Raw genomic sequence first — 8,786 nt, forward strand, 5'->3', positions numbered from 1 at the left:
GGTACTTTAAAAATAACAAACTGTTTTATTTAACTTTGAGGGGAAATGATCTGGTAGGAGTTGGGTATAGGTCTTCTGAGGTAAACAGGCAACAGGAATGAGGTAACTTGGTATAAAAATAAACACCAGATCAGTTGTCACAAACAAGTAACTGTTTCTGTTATTCAGACAGGTCTTTAAAACTTGAGAAGAGAAAATGTTTGGCCATCTCTACTTACATAAATAAGTATAAGCTTCTTGGTATCACAGACACTAAAGTTAGTGAAGGCAGGAATATTCACACAAGTTCATTTCCTTCCTTATCCACTTCCCTAACTCAGGATCCTTACTGAATCCTCTCCCAGTCTGTTTCACTTTCTCACTGTTAATTGTCTTAACTCTTAACTGCCACTCCTGACTCTCTCAACTGAAGAATTCCATTTGAATCCCCTATCACTTAAAATTCTCAGACCGTGTTAAAGCCTTAACCATTTACTGTCCATCATCCCATGCATTTCCAAGTGCCAAAACAGCAATGGAGGAATGGAGTTTCAGCTCTTGGGTGAGAAAAATTGGGTGAATAAAAAGACAAGTTGTTCAGAGAACATTTAGTTGTTCCTCAAGTCTGAGTCAGAAGAGGCAGTTTGGTGTAGTGGTTAAGACCATGAACTCTGATCTGGGAGAACTGAGTTTTGAGTCCCCATTCCTCCACATGCAGCTGCTGGAGTGACCTTGGGTCAGTCAAAAGTTCTTTCAGAGCTGTTCTCTCAAGGGTAGTTCTCAAGAGAGCTCTCTCAGCCCCACCTACCTCACAGGGTGTCTGTTGGGGGGAGGGGGAGGGGAAGGGATTGTAAGCCACTCTGAGACTCCTTTGCGTAGTGAAGGGCAGGGTATAAATCCAATCTCTTATCTCTTCTATTTAGGACCTAACTCTTGAAATAATTTTCAATGTCAGGGTTTGACTCTGGAACATACCAAAAGTTTTGTAAATGTATATTCAGCACTAGGTAGCCATAGACAGGCCCTTCCCCAAGAAGGTCTCACAGGGTCGTCAGGGCAAATTTCAGGTGCTTCTGAGCTCTGACGCTTTTTGCTTTAGAAATGAAACACTATCAATTATGTGTCATGATTAGTGAGGCACCAGCTTGATTCATATATGGTACCACAAAACAATGTCAGAGAAAGCAACGCTCCTTTCATCCACTATCAGAACAATGTCAGCCCCTCAGAACAGTGAGTATGATGCATTAGCTGCTGTTCAAGAGACTACCAGGAATTATACAACATTCAGTCGTGGATTCTGAAGTGGTGAGTAACTGTAGGCACCAAGTTGGTTTTTATTGAGGCACACAAAGGGAGAACAGAGCTCTCCATCTTTCCAGACATCTGCCTCACTTCCACAATTATGTCCGTTGTTGCCCCCAAAGTCCAAAACATTCACATTTGATTTCAAAAGAGGGGAAGACATTAGAAGACTTGTCAGAAGAAAACTGAAAGGAAGAATCAAGAGAGCCCAAGCTCTCTCTGATGCTTGGAAGCTATTTAAAGCCACATTAACTGAAGCCAAGAGAGAATGCATACTTCATGTTGTGGAAGGTACAAACAGATCTAAAAAGATGCTAGCACGGCTAATAACCCAAACTAAGGAAGCCATTAAAAATGGAAGAGCTTCCTTTAAAAGGAGCAAGTTACCCAAACGAGGTGAGGAGAAAGGAACTCTTATTCTGGAAAAATAAAGAAAAGCTGACAACGAGGTGAGCCCAAAAAAGAATCCGAGGATTGAATTGCTAAAAACATGAAGACAAATGATAAGCATTTGTTTAAATGTATCAGAAGTTGACAGTTAGCCAAGGAAGCCATTGAGCCACTGAAGGACAAAGGAGTTCAGTAATTGTTTAAGGAGGATGGAGTGATGGCAAAGAAACTGAACAAATCCTTTGTATCTGTTTTCATCATGGAAAATGGGGGAACATATAGCCTCAAGAATTCTGGGAAATTGCATCTTGTCCAGTTTGGCCCTCAGTTCTCAAGAACTGAGGGCCAAACTGGACAAGATGCAATTTCCCAGAATGCACGACCATTTTGAACAATAAGTTCCTACTAGGGAGTTCCTTTAAACTATGCTGTGGGGGAGGAGCAATTCTTGTCAGGACCATCATCTTCCAGGGGAAGGAGGGAATCCTGCCTTCCCCCCATGCTGCTCTTGTCACCTGAAATGGTGCTGGGAAGGTGCAGGCAAATAACATTCCCCTGATGCCATTCTGGGTCAGAAAGGCATTATGGGGGAGAGGCATACAGTTTCATGTTCCACCTGTTGGTCATCCCACTGATTCTCCTTCCACCATACCTCTTCCTGTGTTACAGCAGGAGAAGCTCCAGATTCTTAATACAGGGGCCACTGAGCCTCTTTCATTAGTTGAAACCAGTGCTGGTTTTTATTCTTGTTATTTCCTAGTTGACAATAATGATTGTGGTGAATGCCCTATCTCAGGTTTAAGAGCTCTCAGCAAGTTCCTTGCAGTCCCTAAGTTCCTCATGCTCACGCTGTCAAAGGTTCTTGGCCTACTTCGCCCTCATGACTGGTTTGCTATTGACAATCTTAAAGATGCTTACTTTCATATTGCCATACACCCCAAGTCCAGAAAGTTCCTTCATTTCCAATGTAGCCAGAACTGCTACCAGTATACTGCCCTCCCTTTCTGTCTGCCCATTGCCCCCAGGGTGTTTACCAAATGCATGTCTGCAGTAGTCACGCACTTATGCCTAAAGGGCTGCAATGTGTATCCCTAACCGGATGACTGGCTTTCCATTGCACCTTCCTCTGAGTTGCTAGCCGATTACATTTCCCTAGCTGTTTCGACCCTAATTTCCTTGGGCCTCCAGATTAACTGGGACAAATCCGTACTATACGGACAAATCGGTCCATTCTTTTCATTGGGGCTCACCTAGACACTAGGGAGTCAGGGCATTCCGCCCTCAAACAGGGCAGCCTCCAATGGCGCTCAGGTTTTTCTCCAATAGATTCCAGTAAATTAAATCTATACAGAGACTTCTAGGACTAATGGCCTCAACTACCACTGTGGTTCCTTTTGCCCGATTGTTCATGAGGCACCTTCAAAACTGGCTTCTCAGATCCACCAACATATGATTGGATTGCCTTGAATGAAATTGTACATTCCCAAAACGGTCATCTACTACTTCGGGTGGTGATCTTCCTGGGAGAACCTGTTGAGGGGCTCCCCATTTGGGATGCCCTCACATGACATTCAAGACTTTTCAGGCTGGTGGGTGCACTGCATTTCCCACAAGGCCAGTGGCCACTGGTCCCCTTCTGAGCGGAAGATGCATATTAACCTGTTGGACTCAGGGTAGTTAGATATGCTTTGGTTTCTTTTACAGTCATTGGCAAATGGGTGCTAATAGCCACAGACAACACTACAACAAAGTTCTACATAAAGAAGCACGGAGGCACTGGCTCCCTCTCCCTCTGTCGGAAGCTTCTCTCCTTTGGCACTGGGCTACTCAGCATGTTGTATCCTTGAAGGCTATCCACATCACTGGGGTGTTAATGGGACAGCAGACACTCTCAGCAGAGGCTCCACATCTACACACAAATGGTCTCTCAAGGACAATTACCTACTTCCTATGTTCTGCTGTTCGAATGCCAAGTGCCCAGCTTACTGGCTGGGGTGGATATCCACTCCACAGGGGACATCTTTCAGTTGACATGGCAAGAAACCCTGTTTCATACCTTCCCCCAACTCTCTTACTAGGGAGGGCTCTTGCCAAAATTCAGGCAGAATAGTCCCATTGCATTCTGATTGACCCCTTTTGGCCTGAAAGAGTATGGTTTCTGACATTGTGGTCCCTGTCCAGAAGCTGCCATGTACCCCTGACTTTGACAGGAGACCTGATCCATATAGGACCCCTTCTTCACCACAATGTCCAGTTCCTATGCTTAGCATCCTGGCTGATACGCAACCACTAAAGTGGTCTGACAGGGTGGCACAGGTACTGCTATCCTTCCTCAACAAGGAAGTCTTACACTGCAAAATGGTCTAGGTTTATTTATTTATTTGATTTTTACCCTGCCCTCCCCACCAAGGCAGGCTCAGGGCAGCTTACATAAGAAACAATAATAGGTTCTCCCTCTGGGCAGCTACCCATGGTTCTTCCCTTGAATCCTGCCTGTAGAATCATATTTTTGAATAACTATTACATCTGAAAGACAGTGGACTGGCAGTTACCTCAATCAAAGTTCATTTTTCAGCCATTTTGTCCTTCCAGAATCCCGTCATAGGCTCTTCTGTTTTTTCAGCCCCAATTTTCTACACCCTCTGAAAGTCCCATCCATTCCCCTGTGGAGTCTTTTGCTGGTGCTCTCTGCCTTAATGTTCAAGCCCTTCTCTGCCCTTCACCAGTCCACTCAAATCTGGACTTCCTCCTGAAGGTATTGTCCACCTTCCATGTTTTCTAAAACATAGTCCTGCCAGTGTTTTCCCCCTCACCTATATCAGACAGAGAACAGACTCTGCATGCCTTAAATGTTTGTAGATAACTGCTTTTTTATTTAGACCATACCGCATCCGTGCGGAAAGAGTACAACCTGCTGGTCTGTTTTGCTAACCCCACAAAGGCCAGGTGGCCTCCTCCCAAATTATCTCACTCTGGGTGGTAAGAGCCATACAGTTAGCCTAATCTGCCTCCAGGGCTGACTGCCCACTCCATCTCAAAGTCCACTTGGCCAGATCTCAATCATCTTTTGTAGCCTTCCTTGGCAATGTCCCCCGGATAGCATCTGCAAGACCACCTGGTCTTTCCTGTTGATGTCCATCAAGCATTACATGGTTGACATCAATTCCAGATAAGATGCAGCTGTGGGGAAAGCAGTTCTTCAGTCCTTGTTTAACTGAGGATCCCACACCCATCTCGTTATGGTGCGAGCTTGTTATTCTCCCATGTGGGACTACACAAAAGCCACAAATATTAAAACAGGGTTGCACTTACCTGTAACTGTTGTCTTCTGTGCAGGCACACATCCCTCCCTCCTTTCCCCACTTTGGGATCCTTGTGCTCATGGAGTCCTTCTATGGTGGTAAAGAAAGGACTGAGGGGAGGAGTGCTCACCCTGCCCCGTCATGTGCCAGCTGAGCGGGAAGGAGCCAGCCCATGAGGGGAGGGGGAAGAGCACTCTGAATCTTCTAGAGAGCTCTAAGGAAAAGATCTCAGTGGTAGGCCTATGCAAGAGCAGTCCCATGTGTGCCTGTACAGAAGACCACTCGGTGAAGAACAGTTACAGGTAAGTGCAACCCTGTTTTCTCGGATTAATAGGCAAAATAAAAAAGTAAAATATCTCCAGGTCAAGAAAATCCTTACAGAACTCAAATGTGAAAATGTTGCTCATTTAACTAAGTATATGTGACTATTTGCTGAAATCGGCCTCCCTACCAGAAGACTGGAAAGTAGTAAATGTAACATTGATTTTTAAACTAGCATCTAGAAGAAATCCTGTAAGTTACAGGCTAGTTGTGGATGAATTAATATTGTCATTAAAGATGGAATTATTAAGTGTGCAGAGGAGCAGACTACTGAGGGGGAATCAACGTGGCTTCTGCAAAGGGACAACCCATAGGCACCACATTGAGGAACCCTGGACTACATGGACCACTGGTCTGGTCCTGCAAGGCAGATCTTAGTTTCCTACAGTGTAGTAGGGTTGGTGACCTACTGTGATAATATTTTTATGTCCAAACACAAGTAGACCCCAAATGCCATTCAACAGAATAAGAGAACATTTGAGAGTCAGATTTTTGTGATTGCACTGAAAGAGTAGACATGAAGAACAGGCATAGATCTGATCCATTTTATTTGTCTTTTTATTTTTTTAATGAATGTGGAATGGTAAAGTATAGCCCAATCTCATCAGATATCAACTGCTAAGCAGGGTCAGTTCTTGGATGGGAGACCACCAAGGAAGACTTTGCAGAGGAAGGCAATGGCAAACCACCTCTGCTTAATCATGTGCCTCTGCGGTCACCATAAGTTGCCTACAACTTAACAGCACTTTACACACACACAAACACATGCACACTTCTTTAAATATTTCCTCTAAGAGTAGGGAAGGGTATTTAGTCACAGTGGTTCAATGGAACAGGTTTATCTGTAAGCTACTGTAAACTCATCCGAAAGGAATTTTACCGTTAGTCTGATAACAAAGCCATCTTGCTTGACTTGTCCACAAAACATGACTAATCTTTCTGTCCAGTCAGCAACTGATTCAATTATGTCTTGCTGTACTGCCATTCAAAGTATGCATCTCCAACAGTTGTCTGTTATGCCCACCCAATCGTTCCTTTGTATATAGTAAGTTTCAGTGCCGATATTCTCCTCCTCCTTATTTTTCCTGCATAAGTAATACACTGGCATAGCTTTGCCATTTGTCAGGCAGCAGTCTGCTAACACATTTGTTCATCAATCTAATTTTAACCTTTTCTCCTACAAGCACTTGTAAATCAGTCGGGCAGCCCATCGTTCACCATGTCTTTGTCTTCCCGTAGTCTTCTTTATATATCATATCCATTTTAGAAACTTCATGTGCTTGATAAACATATTCGTTTCAGCTGGTGGAAAGAAAATTAAATTGAATCTAGAAGGCTAATACCAGAATGTTGAGAATCTGTTTATTACTACGCCAAGGATAAATGAACGCATGGATGCAGCTAATGAGTTTCAGCACTTTCCAAAATGAAAGGCCTGCCTACCCTGAAAGGTAAGGACTTTTTTTTAAAATGCATGGCCTAACAGTCTCACAGCACAAATGCTAGATCTATGTTCTTCACTCACTTGAGTGTTTTAAGTGGGGTCACTGGAGAGGAATTCATCAATGTATTTATAAATAATTTCACTTCAGTTTATTTTAGTCCAGAGTACATTTCTGGCATTACTAAAGTAAATGGAAGTTTGGCCCATTTATTTCAGTGCTGCCAAATTTTCCACAAATACGTTTTTGTTAATGTGGGCTCTGAAAGCTGATTTCTCAAGAATATTACATTCTGAATTATGTAGGACTGTATTGGCTTCTATGAATTTCAGTTGCTTCTGGTATTAAATAGATGCAGTTGAAATCAAAGGGTTTCTGTAGCTCTGCTGCTCTTCTGCCAGGACTAGCTGGCAGCAGCAACTGAAGTCTTTAATTCCAGTTATCAGATCTGATTAATTTCTCAAGATCTATGTAATACAAGAACTTTGTTGTGATGAATGAAACACTGAAGGACATTGGGGCACAATCCATAAAGTTTTGATGTACCTAAATTCACTTGAAATCCAGTCAGAATGAAGCATGTAACTGAACACTTTCTTTCTATTTATTATATAAGAGCACCCATCTTTCCCTGAATAGCACTCTTACTCAATGAATACACTTGGATCACACAGAACATCCTCTATAAAACATAAAAATATGCTCTATATTTAATCTCTGTTGTCAGCACTGCAGCCAGTAGTGAGGGACAGAGTCTTTGTCAACCAGCCTAGCTGCTTTGGACTGCACACACAAACTCCCTCTTTGTCAACCAGCCTAGCTCCCAACATAGGCTGCAATCCTAAGGGCACTTTCCTGTAAATAACCCACATTGAATAACATGAGACTAACTTTTAAGTAGAGCTGCTTTGGACTGCACACACAAACTCCCTGCATCCATAAAAGTCTAGAGGCGTATTCGATAGACAAAAAAAATGTACACAAACACTCACAAGTCTGCTTTGATGTGTATTATATTTCTCTGACTTGGCAATTTCATACAGAAGAGGTATATGAATGGAATGTAGCCACACATGCAGCCTTTATGCCTGAACCACCTCTTATGTGCTCATATCATGTGATTATCTATATAGGATCTTCACATATTTTCTCATATTGAAGTTATTTCTGTAGTGGTCCACAGACTCTCTGTTAACAGAAATGCACAAATAGGTTCTGTACTCAGGTATATATCATAGAGTGCGGGAAGGAAGGAAGTATTCTCAACCCTAGGTATGAGAGGCAGCCCCATTTGGTTTCTTTTTTTGGTGAAGCTGGTTTTTCTGAAGAAGAAATTAGTTTGGTAGTATGTAATAGTAAACAGTAAACGGAAGAATGTCTAATGTAAGTTATTATGTTGATATATGTATTGTAACTAATGTAAATATGGGGAAAGAACTCAGGAAACTGAATGGAATTATATTTAACTAGGAGTAATGTCCCTTCTGGGAAGAAATACAACGAGATCTAGAAGGAAGCTCCAGATGAGTGTCCTGACTGTGGCTGGTGGGGCGCCAGAGGGAAGCGGAAAATGGAGGGAGGCAAGCCACATTTCTTTCCTTCTGCTTAGCTATAAGGCAGGGCTGTCTCAAGTAATTTTGCTGCCCCAAGTGGGTAGAATGGGAGGACAGCCTCATGGTAACAGATATGGTTCTCTCCACCTCTGACTTTTTTGAGGGGGAGAGGAGTGTTATGCAGTGGCAGCTAAGGTTGAAAAGCACCTCCTCCTGTGCCATGTTTTCTGGGTTCCAAGGGTCTGGAAAGTAGTTCCATAGCCGATTACACGGTTGCCAACTCTGGGTTGGGAAATACCTGTAGATTTGAGGGGTAGAGCCTGGGAAGGGCAGGATTTGGGGTGGGGAGGGACCTCAGTAGGGTATAATGCTATAGAATCCACTGTCCAAAGCAGCCATTGTCTCCAGAAGAACTGATCTTGGTCATCTGGACATGAGTTTTAATAGCTGGAGATCTCCAGGTGCTGCCTGGAGGTTGGCTTATGTTAACTCGG

The 8,786-nt window shown here is 43.2% G+C and overlaps 1 protein-coding gene across 1 annotated transcript in view; it reads left to right on the top strand.

The window, feature by feature from the left end:
• The first annotated feature begins 6,492 nt into the window (after window positions 1-6,492).
• Window positions 6,493-8,786, top strand: part of ITGB6 (integrin subunit beta 6) — a 99,858-nt gene continuing 97,564 nt past the window's right edge. The window contains 1 exon segment of the mRNA XM_015429640.1: window positions 6,493-6,748. The gene's annotated coding sequence lies outside the window, so the exon portion shown is untranslated.

Source organism: Gekko japonicus, unplaced genomic scaffold (assembly GCF_001447785.1).
Source record: "Gekko japonicus isolate JY-2015 unplaced genomic scaffold, Gekko_japonicus_V1.1 scaffold590, whole genome shotgun sequence".
Classification (NCBI taxonomy): Eukaryota; Metazoa; Chordata; class Lepidosauria; order Squamata; family Gekkonidae; genus Gekko; species Gekko japonicus.